Raw genomic sequence first — 22,036 nt, 5'->3', positions numbered from 1 at the left:
ACAAATAAAAGATAAGCATCTTAATAAACAAAGAAAATTTGCATAGTAATAATCATATTATCACCTCATAGGAATACTCTTTGAACTATCTCAAAATGTACCTCCTAAAATGTAAAATACCATTATTCCAAATAATAATATTTAATTATGGATCTACTCACAGATTTGTTATACATTTTGAATATTATGATTTGATTAGTTTTCATCTCTCCTCCCACCCACCTTTTTTCATTTAATTTTTTATTATAAAATACAAGGCTTCACAGCCTCAAATAAATTATATGGTATTTACTGTAGGGATTAACTTTTAAATTAAAACATGTGCTTGTTAACATGGTCCTGAGATTTGGGCTGTCTATACAATATGTAAAGATCCATTTCAGTGGGAAATAATTAAATTAGGTAAATGATTTTACATAAATAAAAGTGTTTTGACTATGCTTTCCACTTTGTAGCAGGTTTCTTTGTTGCCATTAAAAACATTAAGTTTATTTAGAAATCATCAAGGAAAATTTTGACATTTCCCTGAGACAAAGAGTATAGCTATAACTCATTTTCAATAAATAGCATTTTGTTCCTTAATTATTTGGATTGGTCATCTACATTGAATTTATTTATATTGACATTTCTGCTTTATTCAGTATTATTCTGGATGACATGTAGATTATTCTGGACCATGGGTATCAAGATGTTTTCTTGGGCAAAACGAAAACATTCAGCCCCATATCAATTAAAGACAGGGTCAAAACAATTTTGGCAGCAAAGTAAGTAGATTATAAGCACCTTCTGAAAAGTTGTAGTCTCTAGCTGGCTTTTTGCACTGTCTCCATTGTAACAGTACACTTATATTCTATCTAAAACATTTGAGGTCTGTTTATGTTCCATTGAGAAAACAAATTCTCCCAGGAGTAAAGTGTGCACTGATGTGAGGTCACTGAGAGATGTAAACCACCATAGCATGTGTTTAATGAATTGCCATTATAAGGTGGCATCACAGCTATTTAAAGTGGCAGCAGGTTTGTTTATTTGAACCCTAGGAAACAAAATACACTTGACCGCTTAAACCTGTTCGTTCTCCCCTTCAATCCATCTGAGGAGAACATGGAGACTGCAAACAGCACTTGTCCTGAAGATGCGAGTCAGACAGGAAGATCAACAGAGGAGACACTGACTGACAGAACCAACACAGGTGCTGCGGGAAACAGCTGAGCTAGGGACGCTCAGTCCAAGGGGGCAGGGAACACGGGTGCGTGAAAGCAAGGATACCTTCACTTTCCTGGACTTGTAACAGGCGACAGGAGCGTGCCTCAAGGCAGGATCTGTCAGGCAAACAGACACTGTAAGTTCGTGCTAAGTCACTTCAGTCGTGTCCAACTCTTTATGACCCCAGGGACTGTAGCCCACCAGGCTCCTCTGTCCATGGGGTTCTTCAGGCACAAATACTGCAGTGGCTTTCCATGCCCTCCTCCAGGGGATCTTCCCTACCCAGGGATCGAACCTGAGTCTCTTATGTCTCCTCCATTGGTAGGCGGGTTCTTTACTACGAGTGCCACCCGGGAAGTCCAAACAGATACTAACTTGACATAAATATGTATCTCGAAGTGGTGCACGAGGAGGCTGATTGAACGTCCTTGGTGTTTATGAACATCAACACATCCTGAAACCCCCTCACTTTTCATGATTGCTTAGCTCATAATTTACACCTTTCAGTGGTCAGAAGGCCATGTGTTTTTTCTGAGGCTGATGAGTTCTTTTAATGTCAGGGAACAGCAAAGGGTTCTGACTGTCCGGGGGAGCCAGAGAGAAGGCAGGACTTCTACAGGAAGAGTGGACAATGGAGAAAAAAAAAAAGACAGGTACGAAATTCACCCACTTCATACTTCTGCCCAGGGCCCACCCTGGTCTCCAAATGCGGTAGCTGTCACACCAAAACAAACGTCTCACCATGAATCCCCCAAGCCACAGCTCTGTTGATCCATCAACGCAACCTGTGTTGGATCGCTAATCATTCTTGAAAGCTAATCAGTGTATCGGAGGAGCGGTATTGATATAAATTCTGTGTTGCTCAAGCTCCCATATCATCCTCCTCTGAAACAGTAGTCTATACCCAGGGGGTATAGTATTTTTAACTGATGAAATAGTGACATCTTTACTTCTTCAACACTTTCGAATCCATTTTCTTTTTTACTTTTGTCAAATCTTTTAAATACTCCAGAATGATTAACTCCTCATTACCCCCAAACTATGACCAGCTCACAGATGATAGTAATCATTCTGATTTGGCCTATAACCCATATACACTCCATATATCACTATGCTAATAAAACACATAAATACACACCTAGTTTCACTGTAACATAGTCAACATTCTGATTTGACCTATGGCCATTCTCATTCTCATTTTAAATCTCAAGAAATTAGAAGAGCAAAACAGTAAATATCAGTGAGTTATTTTCCTTGATAAAGGTAGCCTAAATTAGGTGTGCATGCGTGCATGTTAGATTGCTTCAGTCATGTCCAACTCTTTGTGACCCTATGGATTGTAGCCTGCCAGGCTCCTCTGTCCATGGGATTCTCCAGGAAAGAATACTAGAGTGGGTTGCTGTGCCCTCTTCCAGAAGATCTCCTTGATCCAGGGATTGAACCAGTGTCTCTTATGTCTCCTGCATTGGCAGGAGGGTTCTTTACCACTAGTGCCACCTGGGAAGCCCAAGTCTTCATAGTCCTACTAAAAATATATATATATATTTTCCCTAAAAGAAAATATTCAGACAAAAACAGCTAGTGATTGTTTAGCCACTGGAGTTGTAACATATTTCTGAAACACATTTCATAATCATCAAGCCTAAATATATCTCTGATTAAAACAAATCCTTCCAAGAGTATGCAGATCAAAAGGAAAGTGCTCCTGATACACTGTTGCTCAATGCAGGTCTCCACGCTTGTGTAGAAATCTCCTAGAAATATGGCAAAGCCATTAGATTCTGCTACATGCTAACGCTTCTAGTTTAACTCCAACAGCCTGTGCAAAATCCTGAATTATAAATCACCATTGCGATCTATGCCCAGGAATCCATCCAGTTGAACTGTGCCGAGCAGCATCTTTATGACTGACTGATCACAAAATATAAATGATATTTCTAAAACAGAGTGACAATGTTCAGCACTTCATCCAATGTGTGAAAAACTAAGAAATATTATTATATTCTTTTAAAATTAAACCCACAGAGGAGTCCACCACTAATTATGATTAGGCTTAATACTTATGAAAAGCACTTAGAAAAATCTTAAATGCTTTAAAATGATAAAATACTATTATTTTCCTTTAAATATGGCAAGCTTAACTCTGTTGCCCATTTTAATATACCTTTGGTTTCCCATATACTTCTCTGAATTTCAGTGTTAATTTCCTCTTAAAAATTTTAACTATATCATGGTTATTTGATCCCACTATCATTTTTATTATTCTATTATATTGATAGGTCAGTTGATTTATTTCTTCTAGTGGTCCTGTATGGAATTACTAAAATTGAGATTATTCAGGGTAGCCTCTGTGGGACTGACACCTGGTTTCTTTATCATTAAATTCCAATAAGCTTATCATAAAGTAATATTTGAGAACAATAAAAAGTCTATGATTTCTTAAACTTATTTTCCATGCAGTAAAATTTGGAAACTTTTAGCTTTCACTTGAAAGTTGATCCTCTTTATCTCCTTTTATGTTTTTACTCTTCTTCTCTCCCTCTCTTGTAATTTCTCAATTTTCTTTTATTCTTCCCTTCCCCCAACCCCAACCTCTTTTATCTGGTTCTCTTCTGCCTTCTCTTGCTTTAATCTCTCTCTCTCACCACATTTCTTCTCTTTTTGAATTATTAGAAGACTGGTTAGATGCTGAATTTTCCTGTAGACACCTGCACAAAGGCTATTAAAGAGTGCTCTTTGTGAGAACTATTAAAAATATTTTTAAAATTGTGGTGTTTATGTGAGTACATTGCATGTGCAGGTGAGTGGCAAAATAACGTATTTCCTCAGCCACTGAAATTCTGTGCGCATCAAAGACAGATTAAAATTGGGAACACAAAGACAGATGAAATAATTTTAACATGGAACAGAAAACAGGTATAAAGAAAACGAGTGTATCTTGTATTTTTTGTAATAATTCGTAACACCAAAAATAATAAAGGGTTTCACCTGCAAATCACCCAGCAAAAACATATGTATGTGTGTGTGCTTATATTTTAAGCCTTTAATGAATTTGTTACCATATTGCTCTGTTTTATGTTTTGGTTTTTTGGCTGGAGACACGTGGGACTTACCTCCCTGACCAGGGACTGAACCTGCGCCCCCTGCATTGGAAGGCAAAATCTTAACCACCAGGAAATTTCCTGTGTGTATGTATATTTTGTCTCAACAACTGATGGAGACAAGGTTCCATGTATTAAAGTCCTTTGTACCCTTCAAAACATAGCACACTTCTTCATATACACCAGGCACTTAAAAGGGGATTGAGTGGAATTTAGAAATCATTATGAAATCGGTGACTACCCTCAAAACATTGACTAAACTTGCTTGATACTGCTATTTAAGCAGTTTAAACCACTCAAATGAATACGACTACACACACAGACACACAGGCCTAAAACATCCCTGAATAAAGTAAAGAAAGAAAATAAATGAAAACATGAAACTGGAGATTTATCCAAGTACACAAGAGAACATTCTATGGAAACCCATACATAGAGAAAAATTAATTTTCAATCTTCGGTAGGAGGTCACTTACAAATAATCAAAAATATCTTCATTATGTTTCAGTGCCTTAAGTTTTCAGGAACTGGTTATAGTGAATTAGCAAATTGGGAGTAGCTGTGCAATTGTTTATAGTGACATACCGACTTAGGTGAACTTGGATAAGTCATGCTCTCTGTCCCGTGCTTCTGTGTCTCCGAAGTGACAGTACTAGTTGCCCTCTCTTCCACCTCCTCTGCAAAGATGTTCTGCAAATAAATGAGGTAATGTTTGCGAGATGTTTTTGCAGCTTGGGCAAGAAACCCACTGCACACATCTCAGATGTTATTTCTATTTCATATTCAAACCTGGTGTATTATTGCCTCTGTTTTAAATGGAAATTGGACTGTTTGAGTCCTGGATTCTGACCAAAATCTGGGTCAACATAAAAGGACGATTATTTTTAATTTTAATTCTGAGGCTCTGTTCAGCTCCCTTGCACGTGTGAAGACCAACTGTAGGAAATAAACAAAGCACATAAATCAGGCTTTCAAAGAGAAAAATCGTTCTCCCGAAGGTTTTTTTTTTTTTTCAATGAAGCGCGTGAACAGTGTATTTCCCCGGCAGAATATTTCAGTCCAAGAAGGAGGATAGTGCAGGCAGTGGGAGCGTGTGTGCGTGTGTGCGCGTGTGTATGTGTGTGTGTGTGTGTGCTGTGCGTGCGCGCCCGCGGAGAGAGGGGCGGGGGAGGCGGATGAGGAGGATGAGATCATAGTTTCAGGATCCTCAGGAAACCCTGGTACTGGCAGTAGCCAGGCTCTGCTGTGCCCACATGACCCACAACTCTGGCAGCGGACTCGGCACTTCCAACATTATTAAATAATAAGAAAGCGGCTCCTACTCCATGCCCAAACCTCCCGACAGACCGGTGGACACCTTCGAAGAGTTTGGCGAGTCGGCGACTGTGGCGTCCGTCCATTCCAAGGTGTGTGCGTACAAGGCGTTTTCTCCCTCGACAGCTGGGGAGTGGGGGAGGGCGCGGGGGTGGAGAGGGTCCAGAGGGTGGGCGCGGGGCCCGGCTGCCGCGCGCTGCCCCCCGGCCGCCCGTGGGGGCCCGCCGAGCCAGCCGCCGGGCGGGAGATGCCCGGTGACGCGCAGCCCCAGCGGCGCAGGGACCGCAGCCGCCCCCGGCTTCGGGGCGCGGGCCCGGGAGGCTCGGCCGCCTCCGGAGCAAGGGCAGGCGCCGCGCACCCGGGAAAGTCAAGAGTGGAAGGCGGGCAGCGAGCGCGGCGGCGGGGAGGGAATCGCCCCAACGCCCACTCGCGGGGTTCCCACCTGTGCGCCCGCGCCGGCCGCCGGCGGCGCCAAGCATGTGCCGGGCGCTGCAGCCGGGACTGCGGCGCGGCGCCTCCCCGGGCGGGCGGCGGGCGGCGCCTCGGGCCCGCGGGGCGGCGGGAGCGGCTGCGGCAGGAGGGCCGGCCCGGGGGCGCGGGGCCGCGCAGGTACATCTCCGCAGCCCGCCCGCCGAGGCCCGGCCGCGCGCCGCGGGTTGAGTTGTTTCTATGGTCCCCGCTGCCCTCTCGGTGGTCCCCGCGGGCTGAGCCGCTGGGAGGTGGCGTGCTCCCCTCCGTTAGGGATGACACTCACGTGGGGAGCAGGCTGTGGGGCTACTATTGAGCGGGAAATCCGCGCCGGGGTCCTCTCCAGCCGGCGGCGTCGGCGCGTGTTGCAATGCACTGCGGTGTCCGGGCGGCGGGTCGGGTGGGTGTGGGCGCGGGGAGGGGGGCGCGGCGCGGCTGGATGGGCGCGGGGCAGGGAGAGGGGAGGGGAGTGTCTTCGGCTTTTGGAGCCTGGAGTTTTCCTTTGGACCTAAGGTGGACGCGAGGTTCGTTCTGGTACCGGAATGGGAGGTGGCGAGGTGTCTAAAGACCAACGCCAAGAAGAGACGAAGGATGCGGGGCTGGGCTCAGTGGTACAGAGGCTGGGACTTGGGAGTAAAACTTTCCTCTTTGGTGAGCTTGAGATTTGCCTTTGAGAAGGTAAGTGTAGGACTTGAGTGGAGGTGGAGTGGGGAGTCTTGGCTGTACTCTGGCGGTGAAATTCAACGCCATTAGGTTCATTGTTGCTCTATTAAAAGAGTCTTTTGAGTTATGGTTCTGTTCAAGTTTGCTATTATCTGTTATTATCACTTGGGGTTTAATAAGTGCTGTGTTTCCTTTTGAACATATCAGTAACCTATATTGTTGAAGTATGCATAATTATTCATTTCTTTTACAAAAATAAAAGGACTTATTTTGCTTATTGCAAGGGTAGAAAGTTTATGGAAAAAAACAGTTCTATGAACTTTAGCTTTATTCACTCAATTCTAACACTACCATAAGGAGTGTGTAATATGAGGAAATCCGGACACAGAGACGTGAAGTAATTTACCCAAGGTCGCAGGGCTTTAAATATTAAAGACCCGTTGAGCTTTAGGTGAACTCTAAACCAACATATATATATTTTTTTTTTTCATAAAAATGGGACTTAATTGTACTGTCTTTTTTCTTCTATATTTGATATATTGACCACATTTCTACCAAGATGAACCTCATAACTATGTGCTACATGTTGGGGACAATTAACATTTTTCTAAATCTTAATGCCAATTATGGCAAGGATCCTTTGAGCCTTTTCCTTTTGCCACAGTTGACCATTTCCTGAAACAATTATGCTTTAAAGTAGTGTTCATCAGCCAAGTTAAGATTTTCAGCAGGTAAGATTTATCAGCAAAGTCAATTATTATAAAGCAGGCACCTGAATCTACATATTTGTTTGCACTTAATTTTAAACTTCCTAAAGTATTAGTCTGTTATTTGGCTCAAAGCAGGGCCATCATTTCCTTCCGAACCCCATCTTGCAGAATTTTGAGCAAGTTTAATCATCTTTAATTCAATCACTCTGACAAGAGCTTAGGCAGTTTTAAAAGAAGAATTATGCAATTCTCTTTCAACTCTCAGTGATTAAAAGCAGGCTATATTGCGAGGGTGTTCGTGTATGTCACGCCTTTTCACCAGTTGTATGTACTTTAGACAAAGTTGTATAGCAGTGAAGACTGAAATCACATTTTTTCATTAGTTCTAAGCTGAAATACTGTAAACGTCTCCACTTGTTCTAAATGAATCATGATGTGAAGAAAGGTCTCAGTGGGGTAAAGCCCAACTGCACGGATTTAGAGAATTATGTCTCATCTGAGTTTATCACGTAGCTCTTATACTATTTGTTTTATTAGACAGCTATCTCTCTTAGGTCTTCATCTGTTATTTTTTCAAGTAAATTTAATTGCTGTTTCACATAATGAGTTTCAAAATTATTTTGACATTCATAGATTTCCTTAAGTCTGGTCTTCCAGTTTCATTAAATTCAGTATACATATATCAAATCCACACTAATTGAACATTGTGAGTGAAAAAAGAGTAGAATCCAACTGAACTGCATAGAAACATGATCTTTGGATGTGAAAAGAATTATCTTTAGTAGTTAAACTCTTCCACATCCCAAGGTATGGTCCATCTCTATTTGGGGGTGCTAGAGTACAGTGCTGTGGTCAAGAAAGTTGCATTCCATCAGGCACAAACTTTTTTGATATTGAAATTGAACTTTCCACATCTGTTTATGTAAAATGTTGATGGTTATCAAGGCATAAATCCTATGGAATGTCCATATATCCTTTCTTAACTGACTCATCTGTTCCAGCTGTCTAGTTTCTATTACTTATTTTAGAAAAAGCATTCTCTCACTACTTTTATCTCACCTGGGAGATTTGACATGACTTTTTCCTTTCAAGTCCCCTGCCTCTAGTTTTGGGAGAACTGTGTTGTCTCTGCCTCTTGAGAGGCTCTTTGCTGCAGGGTCTGGGCGGAGAACTGGGGTTGCATGGTGAGCAGAAAAATGAGCGCGCCCTGCCAGCCCAGGGGCCAGACTTCAATCCAATAGTCATACACATAAATGAAGTGAGTTCTGAAAGAAGGAATGCTGTAAGAATGTGTAATAAAGGATTCTGGACCAGACAGGGAGGTTTGGAACAAGATGCATTAGAAGTCCCCTATTTACAGAGGCATAATGTATGAGGAGGGGTTTACTAAGATTTATTTTTTTAATTAATTTTTATTTGATATATAGTTGCTTTACGATGCTGTGTTCATTTATACTCTATAGCAGAGTGATTCGGACGTACATAATACATATGTGTCCTCATTCTCAGTCATGTCCAGCTCTTTGTGACCCCTTGGACTGTAGCCCGCCAGGCTCCTCTGTCCGTCGAATTTTCCAGGCAAGAACACTGGAGTGAGTTGCCATTTCCTTCTCCAACAGATACATGTAGCCCCTCCCTTTTGGACTTTCTTCTCATTCAGGTCACCACAGGGCATTAAGTAGAGTCCCCTGGGCTGTCCAGTGTGTTCTTACATGCTTCCCTCAATGTCTTCTGAGTCAGAGACCTATGTCTCACTCTACACATCTCTGTTCACCAGTAGATACATTATTTCCCCTCATCATACACCTTTGGTCATAGAGAAGATCACAAAAATCCTTTTCACAGTGCTTTTTACAGCCTGTAAAGAGCATGTACTACCCTTACCTGGTTATTACTCTATTTTCAAAGAGATATTTAAATTTGATGAAGGATAGCCATTGTCTTTCTTTGCCTTAACAACTGCTTTTAATTTTTAAAAAATAGTTGTGTGTGTGTGTGTATGTGTTTGCTTGTTGTTAAAGTAGCAGGATGTCTCAAAATAGAAATGTAATTGATTCATCACACATCCGTAAGATTCCCGGAAGTGTCTGTAGGAAGAAAAGAGGCACAGAGTAAGAGAGGTGAGCTTAAGTGTTGAGTATGCTGAGGAAATGTGTATTAATAATGTAAAGCAAACTTAATAATAACTAAACTTATTGACTACTGTGTGCCGGACATCTATGGCTCTATATAAAGTAACTTAGGTATTCTTCACAGTAGCCAAATGAGGGCTTCCTGTATTACCATTACCCCCATTTTATGGAGGAGGAAACTGAGGCATCAAGGAGGACAGTAATCATGGCCACTGTCGCACAGGTAGAGATTCTGAATCTAGTATTGATTGTTTAGTTCATGCTGTTAGCTACTAACATGTAATATCTGGTTCATAATTTTATTAATGCATTAAATCCCCATTATTGTTAAAAGTCATAACACCTCCTAATTTGATCTTTTGGTTACTTTTCCTGCAATTAAAACCAGTGGGAAAAAGCTTATAACTTCCCTTATGTCAATGCTTTTTGCTCCATATTTTAAATGCAAATTATCTAAAGCAAGGACAGGTATTGATATATAAATGCCTAGAGCCTGGCAACTGCTGGATTATGGGGAATTTCTCATTATATATTGTATATTTTTGAATTCAAAAATAGTAATTCGAGCACCATTTGAAACTATTGAAATTTCTAATATTACAAATATATACTTTGGCCTTTCAAATAATTAGGTAAATATCTTTAACAGTTGGAAGTTCTATGACCGTTAGTAAACTTGAAAATTTAAAGTCATCTGTTTCATCTACCCCCAGTGTTGTTGTTCAGAGTACTGTGTACTGCAAAAGGGATATAAAATCTAATATAAAAACACCTGTTGAACTACCTTGGTAAAATTTAAAAGTCCATGTTAATCTTTACATTGGGAACTTATGACATGACTCATAGTTATTTTAAATATTAGTTACTTAAAATATTAGTTATTTTTAAATAAACTTAGTTATTTTAATTATCCAAATAATAAAACACATGGCACATGTGATCAGTAAGGTACAGCACTAATTAGTTAGGTGTGCTGATGCATGTAAAGGTTTATGCACAGTGTTTGAAGGTGTCAATCAGTGTTATTGCTCCCCTGAAAGTACTGAATCATATGCAGCTGATACGGACTTCCCAGGTGGCACTAGTGGTAAGAAACCCACCTGCCAATGCAGGAGACATAAGAGAGATGAGTTCAATCCCTGGGTCAGGAAGATTGCCTGTAGGAGGGGATGGTAACCCACTCCAGTATTCTGGTCTGGAGCACCCCACAGACAGAAGAGCCTAGCAGACTACAGTTCATAGTGTCACAGAGTCGGACAGGACTGAAGCAAATTAGCATGCATACATAGACATTTGATATGATTGATTTTACTGTTAACTATGAAACAAAATTAAAACTGAGTGCACATATACAAATACTCAACTCTCTTCTTTGAAGTTGTTGGAAACATTATAGGCAATGTGTACATTTTCTGTAACTCATGGAGAATGTGATACATTATTTCTCTATGTGATCCCCACCATACAAAGCATCACAGTAATTAATAAACTGTTATTCCAATTTATATCATAAGGAAAGAGACACAAGGCTTGATTGTGTGTGTGTGTGTGTGTGTATGTATTATCAGAGTGGAAGGTACCATCATATACAACAAAGAATAACTCATTAATTGTAGTTAACATTTTGATGCCATAGTGCCCTGTCCTATTGCAAAGAGTTTTGTGTGTTTAATGTAAACACAAAATATGTTACTCAGTTATAATAGCTTAGGTTATTCAGTCATAGCAAACAGCTAAAACCTTGGTTACTGAAATGAGCCTAGCTTTATTTTTTGCTAATGCTTTCTGCCCTGTTGGCCAATAAAAGACTATTTTACATCTTCCTCACATGGAAACCCAAGCTCACAAAACCCCTGTCATCTACAACATCCCCATCACTCATTCATCAAACACATGGAAACATGGTGAGTCACTCACAGATTCTTAAAAGACTTCTATCAGAAGGAGCACCTGCTACTTCTACTCATATTTTATTGGCCAGAGCAAGTCCTATGACCACTCCTAACTTGAAGATGAAAGAGAAGTGCCATTTTATCAAATACTCAGATGGAAGTAAACTGCACTATTAGTGAACAGACCTAATTGTTACCGGATGAATTTACCCAGTTCACATCAATAGTTTTATCACATAAAGATGACTTATGTTTATATAACAATTGTGTTTTAGAATTTCACCTAGAAAGGCAATTCCTGCATAAAACCACCAGCAAAGGAAGTAGAGTCTAAACTTACGAAATTGATGATATCCCTCTTTGTCAGTGGGGGTTGGGTTTAGTCAAGGAATGTCAATAAAACTCTGGTTTGAGTAAATGCAGGAGATAGCCTTTCTGACAACAAGCACAAGTCAAGAACAGTGCCAAGATCTGCAGTGTAGCTGTGATTTCTGAACAGATTTGATAGTATCAACATGATGCAGAAAACTGAACAACCATGTCTGTATCTTTTTTGTCACCTGCACCAACACGAACAGAAGCGTTAGATGTGTTACTGTATATTGTTATAAAAAGTAATACAGGTAAACGTATCAGTCAGAGTGTGTGATTATTTTGCATTGACAGGCATAACCTGAAAAGATAGAATATATCTAATCCATGTGTTTAATGCTACAAATTTCCTGAAGCACTGCTATTGTTGTGTCCCATATATTTTGGTATGTTGTGTTTTCATTTCAATTTAGCTCAAGTACTAGTTTCAAAATTTCTCCTGAGATTTCCTCTTTGACCTGTGGGGTTATTTGGAGGGTGGCATTTAGTTTCCAAACGTTCGGAGATTTTTCTGTCTTCTTTCTCTGGTTTTGGTCAGAGAACCTTATTTTTTGTGTTATCGTTCTCCATTTTGGTCAGAGAACACACTGTGTATGAATTCAGGCTTTTAAAATTTGTTTAGGTTTATGTTATGGCCCAGAATGTTGTCTGTCTTGGTTTATGTCCCATGGGCACTTGAAAAGAGTGTGTATTTCACTGTTTTTGGATAGAGTGTTCTATAAATGCTCATTAGATCCTGTTGGTTGATGGTGCTGATAAATTCTTGTCTTTACTAATTTTCTGTCTAGTTGTTTTATTCATTGTTGAAATAATTTGTGAGATTTCCAATTATAATTTTGGATTTGTCTGTTTCTCTTTTCACATCTATAAGTTTGACTATACTTTGCAGCTCTCTTGTTTGGTATATATAAATTTAGGATTGCTATGTCTTCTTGGTGTATTGATTATTTTATCATAACATGATACTCCTATTTATATGTGACAATTTTATTTGCTTAAAGTCTACTGAATCTGATATTAATATAGACATTCATTTTTTTATTTGATTGATGTTTACATGATTTTTTTTTCACTGTCCTTCTACTTTCAACCTGCCTGTATCATTATATTGGATCTGAATTCTTTGTTTGTACAGTACAGGTGGGTTACATATTTTAATTGACTTTGCAAGTCTCTATTCTTTCATTTGTATATTTATACATTTACATTTTATTAAGACTGTATGTCTGCCATTTTAATTCTTTGATGTTTTTCCTCTCTGTTTTTGTTTGTTTTAGTTTCTCTGGGATTTTTCCTTCCTATCAGTTACTTGAGCATATATAGAATTCCATTTCTATTTACCTATAAAGTTTTTAAGTGTACCTATTCATATAGACTTTTAATGAGTACTCTGAGTATTACATCACAATACATATAATTTATCACTGCCTACCACTGTGGTCATTTTTTCAGTTACGGTGAAGCATAAAACTTTACCTTTCTTTATGTACCTTTATCCTCTTCTATTAATAGTATAATTCTCTAAACTATTTCCTCTACATACATCAGAAACTGTTACAACTTTTGTTTCAACTGTCAAACACAGGTCAGAGAGCTCAAGAGGAGCAAGAAAAATTCATGGTTTTTATTGGTATTTTCACTTACCATGTTCTTTCTTCTTTCTTGATATTCCAACATTCTTCTTTCATTGCTTTTCTTTTTGTTTCTGAAACTCCCCCTAGCCTTTCTTTTAGAGCTGATAGGCCTCCTCTTGACAATATATCTTTGTTTTCCTTCATCTAAGAATGTTTTGTTTTCCCCTTCATTCCTGAAGGATATTTTAACTGAATATAGGATTCTGGGTTGACAGTTCTTTTTTTTAAGCACTCAAAATATTGTGCCACTTCCTTATGGTCTCTGTGTTTCCTAATGAGAAGTCTTATTTTGTTCTAATTGGTTTTCTCCTATAGGTAAAGTGTGATTTATCTCTTGTTCTTTTCAAGATTTTTGTTTATTTGTTTTTAGTTTTCATAAATTTGCTATGCTGTATCTTGGTATATATTTTTGAGGTTTTCTGTTTGGCGTTCATATTCATGAATCTAAAGATTTATGTCTTTTGTCACCATCTAAGAACTTTTCGTCTGTTATTTCTTTGGGTACTTTTTGATCCCTGTCCATTTTCTTTTCTTCTCTGAGACTTGAGTATTAGATCTTTTGTTACAGAAACACAATGTATTAGTTTCCTATGGCTGCTGTAACAAATTACCAAAAACATGATGCTTTACAACACATTTATTCTCTTACAGAGGTGGAGACCAGAAGTCAGAAGTCAGCTTCACTGGGCTAACGTCAAGCTGTTGGGAGTACTAGTTCCTTCTGACAGCTCCTGGGGACAGTACCTCTCTTGCATTTTCTAGCTTCTGGGGGCCACTGGTATTCTGTGACTCACAGTCCCTTTTTTGTATCACTCCAATCTCTTGATTCTCTAATCACATCTTCTACTTCATTTTCTATGGTCAAATCTCTCTTGCCTCCCTCTTTTAAGGATACTGTGATTACATTCAGGTCCCGCCTGGATAGTCCATGATAGCCTCCCTATCTCAAGATCTTTAATTTACATCATATCTACAAAATCCGTTTTGCTATGTAAGGTAACATTCACAGTTTCCAGGGATTAAGGCCAACCTGAATCTCTCTGGGATCCTACCACACGTGGGTTTCTGAGGCTTTGTTGTTGGTTCTGGTCTGTTTTCTCTGTTGTTTAGACTGAGTAATTCCAGTTGCTCTGTCATACAGCTAACAGATTCTTTCCTCTGTCACTTTCATTATGTTATTGAGCCCACCCACTAAATTTTATATTTGGTTATTGATTTTTTTTTCAGTTCTATAATTTCCATTTAGTTCTTTCTTGTACGTTCTATATTTTAGCTAACACTTTCTACTTTTTCATTTGTTCATAATTTCTCACTGAAGTATTTTTAAAAAATATTTTAAAATCTGGGCTGCTTTAAAACCTTTGTCAGATAATTCCAACATTCTCTCATCTAATTATGGGCATCTATCATTGTCCTTTTATATTCAGTTTATGTAATTGATTTATGTCCTTGATTCTTGGTTTGATGAATGATTTTCAACTGAAACCTGGCCATTTTCTTATTAAGTTAAAAGACTTTGGATCTTATTTAAACCTTCTGTTTTAGCTAGCTTCCAGTAACATCACGCCGGTGGGTGAAATGAGAATGGTGCCACCTCATCACTGCCAATGGGCGTAGAAGTGAAGGCTTCTTACCTGGTCTCCCTTGTCATGTAATATGTAATATGGAGGGGGCTCCATAGTCCTGTGGGGAAGAGAAGGAATTCAGGCTCCTCATTAGGTCTTCGCTGATACGTCCCTTTCTGTTTCCCGTGTGGCCTTCCCTGACTGCATGAGTTCAGGGAGGTGGCTGCTGCTGGGCCATGATGATAATCCTTACTCTCCGGTGGGCCTCCCATGTTACCACCCAATGGGGAGGAGGAGGGGAGACTTGGTAGTGCCAGGTGGGGGTGGACGTTCAGGCTCCCCATACGGTCTCCATTGATAACCTAGTGGAGGTGGGTGATGGGAGCCTCATTACCACCCACTTGCTAGGCATGAAAGTCCCAACTCCCTACTTGGTCTTTTGTGACATCACCTTGATGGAGGTGAGGGGAGTTGGGTATGCTGTTTCAGCCTGGTGAGGGTGACAGTCTAGGCTCCCTACTTGGCCTTTGTTGGCATGGATGTGATGGGGCCACATTTATTTTTCTGTCTCATATAGCTGCAAGAGAGCAATTACTCTTTATAAAAGTTTTTTTTTTTTTCATTTGTTTGTTTTGCTTTGTCGCTCCTTTCTTGATCCTTTGGCTGAAAGAGCATGCTTTTGGTGGCCTGCCATTTTTTATCTGTGCCTTTTGGCATTTCTGGGTTTCTGGTTTCTTTATATCCTTGTCTGGTATATATGAAGCAATGCAAAAATCCAGGGAACTCACCACCGTGTCATTCCTTGGGCCCTGAGTTCCCCTACCTGGGTTTACCTTCTCTCTAACTTTCAGCGTCTTTGTGTGTTTATTTTATGTGCAGTGTCCAGGGTTTAGGGTTGTATCTGGTGAAAGGAAGAGGGAAAAGTACTTTTGCTCCATCTTCACAGATGTCTAGTCCACAATTTTTATGCAAGGGTAAATTGAAAAATATCCCTCAACATTGATTCTCAGAGGATGAAGCTCAGGGGATTACTACTGATCTGTTTCTGAATAATCAGATCAGCAGGATGAGAGAGTACTTGGACAGGGATGCAAATAGGATTACAGAACATTCCATCAGTGCTAAGGTTCAGGGATCACGCGGAGGTCCTCTTACTCCTCCAGACCACGGCTTTTTCCTCTCCTGGGAAACCGTGACTGCAGGGTGTAGCAAGGTTGGAAACTTTCCCCAGTCTCATAGGCTGTCTTTTCTGGAAGGATTCTGAAACTATACCGTTCCAGCCCTTCTTGAATTCTCACAAAGTGTTCTTCATTCCCAGAAACATTATCCATCTGAAATGCAGTTTTCAACCAGAAAACATGTGGTAAAATGTGGCTTAGCTAGGAAGAAAATAGAGAACCCCAAATCCACATTTAAACTCTTAAGAAGTACCTCCCAGTGAGCACTCATGTTAATTTCATTTGATGTAAAATTATACATTAAAAATAAGTGTATGGATTTTGTCGAGTTGTTTGATCACTACTCAGGAGATTAGGTACAAGAGATGGGGCTATGAGTTTTCTGCTTGAAACCAATATTTTGAGGAAGAATAGTTGGTGGAGAGGCGATTACAAAGAACTGTCTGGGGAAATTCTCCCTAGAGACAAATCGAGTTAATGACGTTGTATTTAACCCTGAAGTTCTCACAGTAGTAGCGCAGTGGTTCTCAAAGAGTGGTCCTCTGGCAGCATCTGCACAACCTGGGAACTCGGTGAATGCAGATTTCTCAGCAGTCTCTTGCAGCAGACCCTCCAGGTGCGTTCTGATGCCTCTACACCTGGGAACTGAGTACTAGGGCAGCTGCTCCAACCACTGAAGAAAACATTAAATGTATGCTTTTCATGATTCTTTATTTATTTACTTGTTTGTTTTGGCTGCGCTGGGTCATCAGTGCTGTCCTTGGGCTTTCTCTAGTTGTGGGGAGTGGTTACCCTTCTTTGCAGTGCACGGGTTTCTCATTGGGTGGTTTCTCTTGCTGCCAGCATGGGCTCTAGGCCTGCAGATTTCAGTAGTTGTGGTATACAGACTTCTAGTACTCTGCAGTTACTCTGTGGCCTGTGGAATCCTCCTGGACCAGGGATCAAACCCATGTCCCCTGCATTGGCAGATGGATTCTTAACCACTGGACCACCAGGGAAATCCCTTTTTTCATGATTCTTGACATCCATTTAGGTTTTTATAAAATCTATTTAGCATGTTTAACATTCAGCATGTTTTAAGTATACATATTTTTTTCAAGGAAATATCATGCAGAAATTAAACATTTATCACCCCAAAGGGGCTCTTTCATTGAAGATGTTTCAGTGATTTGCACAATTGTTTTGTATCCTTAACCCAAAGAGTCATGACTGCTGCATGTCTCATTCCGTGATGAAAACCAAAAATTGCAGCCACGCCTACACTTCCCTGCCTTGGTTCTGCGTAGCTGCCGAGTCTCACTTTAATGGGTTTTTCTAGCTGTCTTCATGACGTTTTCTGGGGCCGACACCAGGCATGAGGATATTTGGAGGCGAGGGTGGGGGCGCCTCTGCCTTCCCTTGAAGAAGATTCGTTTTGGGAGATCTTGTCACACAATATTGTTAGAGACAGACACATATGCAGATGTCCGGATTCATCATTGTCATTACCACATCAGCTCCACCGTGGGGGATTCACTCTCTATTGTAGGCTGGCATTTTTCTCTGGGGTCATATGAGATTAAAAGGGATCTTGGCTCCAAGGTTGTCCTTAGGAAAGAGAAGCGACATTCCTGAATAAAGAGTTTATATTTGGGGGTGCAGTTACAAACCCCAGGATGGAGTAGGACAAAATCCATTAAGAAGTAAATGGTTAAAAGATGAAAAAAAAACATTTTCTGATGGTAATAAAATACAGATGGATTCCCCGGTGGCTCAAATGGCAAAGAATCTGCCTGCCATGCAGGAGACCTAGGTTTGGTCCCTGGGTCGGGAAGATTCCCTGGAGGAGGGAATGGCAACCCACTCCAGTATTCTTGCCTGGGAAATCCCCACAGACAGAGGAGCCTGGTGGACTACAGTCCATGGAGTTGCAAAGAGTTGGATACGACTGAGCGACTAACACACTATGGCATATAGTCCTAAATATGGTTCAGTTTTATGTTAAAGATGGTGTTTTCTATTAGTTCACACTTTCAATTAGCAGTTCACTAAACATAGAAAACATGATAGATTTGAGTTTACTTAGAACCCATGACTTTGGGTGACTAATATTTTAGATTTTTGATCATCACATTTTACTATATGTAATTTTTAAATATATTTTTTGGTTTCTATAAATCATAAATTTCAGTTCCACATACATACCTTTTTAAAGGTGTCTTTTTTTTTTCTTTTTATAAATAAATCAGGGGGATGGGTCGAAAACAGTTTGTTTGCTTTTGATGTAAAATGACACATTCTGGGTACTTCCCTGGTGATCTTCCAGTTAAGATTCTGCTTCCATTGCCAGGTGCATAGGTGCATGGGTTCTACCCCTGGTCGGGGAGCTAAGATCCTGCATGCTGCATGGCTCTGCCGAAAAAAAAAAAAAAATTAATGACATACATTCTGAGTCCAGAAAAAAATTATTCTCCTACCCTTTCAATATTCCCCACTACCAGTGGTACTGTGTTTTTCATTCCTTCTGTTCCCTTTGTGCCTTCAAGCTGATTATATTTTTCATTTACTCACCCTACTCGGGTGTTTCAATGGTTGTGCCTCGACATTGTTTTGGGGAGAAGGCTTTTCCAAACCTTCATTATACAGTGTTTGTTAAATAAGACCATTTGGGCAGGTTGGAGGAGCCACTCCTTAGAAAACATATTTTCAAATGGTGGAGCAGATGTTTTCTCTCACACACTCATCCTTTATAAATAAAGGCCCCTAGCCCTGGCAGTACTAGTCAGATGTGTTCTTTCTCAGAGGAATCATTTGGTTGGCATATTTAAATGGGGTGGTTTAATCACCACCAAAGTGCTTAGGTAAGGCTTAAATATGAAGACAAATAGTTCTTCCACAATAAATGGGGGCAAGGAGAGGGGGATTCTGGAAGGTAAGTGTCTTCTGCGGGCAATCGTCCAGATTTCCCCCTACAGTGTGAGTTTCTATTTATACACACAAAATGTGTCAGGTGATTTTTTTTTCCTTATGCAGATAAATTCTGACTTTTCCTTCTAACCTAAACACTGCCCAAGTAATGTTTACCATGAGATTGCATTCAAAATAATATTTCTGCTAATGCTGCTAAACAGCTTTTAGGAAGTGATATATGAGTCAGGTTGATTTTGAATATTTGATGAAACTATGAATCAGACTTTCAAAACCGGAAAGCATTTCAAAGCATCTGACTGCTCTTTTTTGTTTTTCTCAATGTCAGTGTGGTCTGTTTGTGCATTTTTTCATTTTCTTTTTTTGCTTTTCTTTTCCTTTTTTTCTCCCCTTTATTGGCTTAAGAATTATTTTTCATCATATGACTTATTTTTCCAGGAGCATGTGACATAACAGCTATAAATTAAATGTTCTCATTTTGTAAATACCTCTAATATTTTAGACATGAGATTGAGAATTGGTTCATATTTTTACAGTTTGCATTCTCGAATTGACAAAAAAGATAAACATCAATCTGCTCTGGAGTGGTTACAAAGGCAAAATAATCCCATTTTACCCAGCCACGATCATCTAAGGGGGAAAAAATATAGCCCTGTGATTTCACTTGGTTGAGCATGTGGAATATTTTTTGGTTCTGATTTTAGGATTAAGTTGGTGATTAAGGGAGAGGAGAAGGTGACAGATATCAGTGCTTCATTTCTTTCTTAGTCTTCATCCTTTTGTCTGCTTGTGAACAGAGGCTAATCTGTGTCAGTTACCTTTGTTTTCTCCTACCAGTTTGCCTGCTGTCTCCATCATTTTGTTTGTTTATTTTGTTTTGCTTTTCTGTTCTCTTCCCCATACCCCAGCCCCCATCTAGCTGAGCTGAAAGACCGGCAGGGAGACTCATCAGTTATGAAACTAGAAACCTGTGAGTCCCTGGCTTGTGCTTCTCCAAGCTCTCACCAAACCCGTGGCAAGACCATAATTTTTAGTTGTTCTTCCTCCCTGGTTCATCAGCTATGCCACATTATTCACTTGGATTCAGTATTTTAGAATATTCTGTGTTAGAACTCACCTTGGCCATAATGAGTATTCACTATACCTTCTAGGGGCTTCCCTGGTGACTCAGTGGTAAAGAACTTGCCTTCAGTGCAGGAGGTGATCCCCTGGAGAAGGAAATGGCAAGCCATTAGAGTATTCTTGCCTGGTGGTCACAAAGAGCCTGACATGACTTAGTGACTAAACAACAACATATCTTCTATGTGTCTTTCTAGCTCAGTGGAGTTATGAAATGAGCCATTCATTTTTTAATCAGTCTCAAAATATGTTTCAAGGACCACCTGTATCAGAATCATCTGAGGTGTTTATTAAAGCTATGGGTGAAAGTGAATGTGTTAATAACTCAGTCAAGTTTGAATCTTTGCAACCCCATGGACTGTAGCCTGCCAGGCTCCTTTGTCCATGGAACTCTCCAAGCAAGAATAATGGATTGGGTTGCCATTACCTTCTCCAGGGTATCTTCCCAACCCTGGGATCCAACCCAGGTCTCCTGCATTGCAAGCAGATGATTTACCTTTGAGCCACCAGAGAAGCCCCTGAACCCTATCTTAACATCTACTGAAAAAGAATCTCTCTTTCTGATTTTAGGATTTTGAGGCTGACATTAATTATAGGAGTTAGTCCAGATCTATGCTTACAACCCAGGGTACCGTTTTATTTATTTTTTAACTTAATTTTTATTGGAGTATAGTTGCTTTACAATATTGTGTTAGTTTCTGTTGGACGGCAAAGTGAATTAGGTTTACATATACATATATTCCTCCTTTTTTGGATCTCCTTCCTATTTAGGTCACCACAGAGCATTGATTAGGGTTCCCTGAGCTGTACAGCAGGTTCCCATCAGTTATCTATTTTACACATAGTATCAATAGTGTATATGTGTCAATCCCAATCTGCCAATTCATCTCCCTCTTTCCCCCTTGGTCTTCCTCTGTGTCTCTGTTTTGTAAATAAGATCATCTAGTAGCTCAGTGGTAAAGAATGCAAGAGACACGGGTTTGATCCCTGGGTATGGAAGATCCCTTAGAGATCCCTTGGAGAAGGAAATGATAACCCATTCTTGCCTGGGAGATCCCATGGACAGAGGAGCCTGGTGGGCGAAAGTCCATGGGGTTGCAAAAGAGTCAGACATGACTTAGTAACTAAACAACCCCCAAAAACATACCATTTTTCTAGATTCCACATATATGTGTTAATATACGATATTTCTTTTTCTGACTTACTTCACTCTGTATAACAGTCTCTAGGTCCATCCACATCACTCCAAAAAATCAGAATGCATGGATCCATCCCCAGGTTGTAATTTAAACAGCCTGGTATGATTGTAACATGCAGCCTCTGTTGTCAACCAGCAAATGAGCTGTAGAAGTTGGAAGGAAAGACAGAGGTTGGTGTTGACACGGAAGCATTACTTCAGTGAATTCATCACAGACCAGAGATTGACCCTCATTTATAAATTCAGAAAACAGATCTTTTTCTCAAGGGCATAGTCATATTAAGTAAGCTTATGGAGACTGAGCTATAAATAAGGATGCCATTTTTAGAGTTATCATTGTCACTAGGATCAGAATGACCAGGGCATTCTTGCCCTATAGGCAAGACTCTCCATGGGAAGAAAAATTGTTAGAAGTTTGCTCCTGGAATCTGGAGACAGAGAAAGGGAAATGAGTTGAATCAAAGGAGTGAAAACACTGAAGAATGATGAGGTGTCAGGAACTCTCCTAAATGTTTCACATGTATGATTTCATTTACACCCTCTCCACAGTCCTTTGTGATGGTATTATTGGCTCTGTTTT

At 40.0% G+C, this 22,036-nt stretch overlaps 2 protein-coding genes across 16 annotated transcripts in view; one reads left to right on the top strand and one right to left on the bottom strand.

Annotated features, from left to right (window-relative positions):
* The window catches only part of NOL4 (nucleolar protein 4), a 675,738-nt gene extending 660,263 nt beyond the window's left edge, over window positions 1-15,475 (bottom strand). For all 7 annotated transcript variants that reach the window (XM_081562521.1, XM_081562531.1, XM_081562522.1 and 4 more), the window contains exons 1-2: window positions 15,124-15,475; window positions 4,890-4,994 (exon numbers count right to left, since the gene is read on the bottom strand). The gene's annotated coding sequence lies outside the window, so the exon portion shown is untranslated. The remainder of the gene's footprint in view (window positions 1-4,889; window positions 4,995-15,123) is intronic.
* DTNA (dystrobrevin alpha) overlaps window positions 5,524-22,036 on the top strand; it is a 433,073-nt gene continuing 416,560 nt past the window's right edge. For all 9 annotated transcript variants that reach the window (XM_081562501.1, XM_081562499.1, XM_081562494.1 and 6 more), the window contains exon 1: window positions 5,524-5,710. The gene's annotated coding sequence lies outside the window, so the exon portion shown is untranslated. The remainder of the gene's footprint in view (window positions 5,711-22,036) is intronic.

This window comes from Giraffa tippelskirchi, chromosome 14 (genome assembly GCF_054371585.1).
Source record: "Giraffa tippelskirchi isolate mGirTip1 chromosome 14, T2T-mGirTip1v1.2.pri, whole genome shotgun sequence".
NCBI lineage: Eukaryota > Metazoa > Chordata > Mammalia > Artiodactyla > Giraffidae > Giraffa > Giraffa tippelskirchi.
The sequence above is the reverse complement of the archived record's forward strand: the minus strand, read 5'-3'. Positions and strand labels throughout refer to the sequence as shown.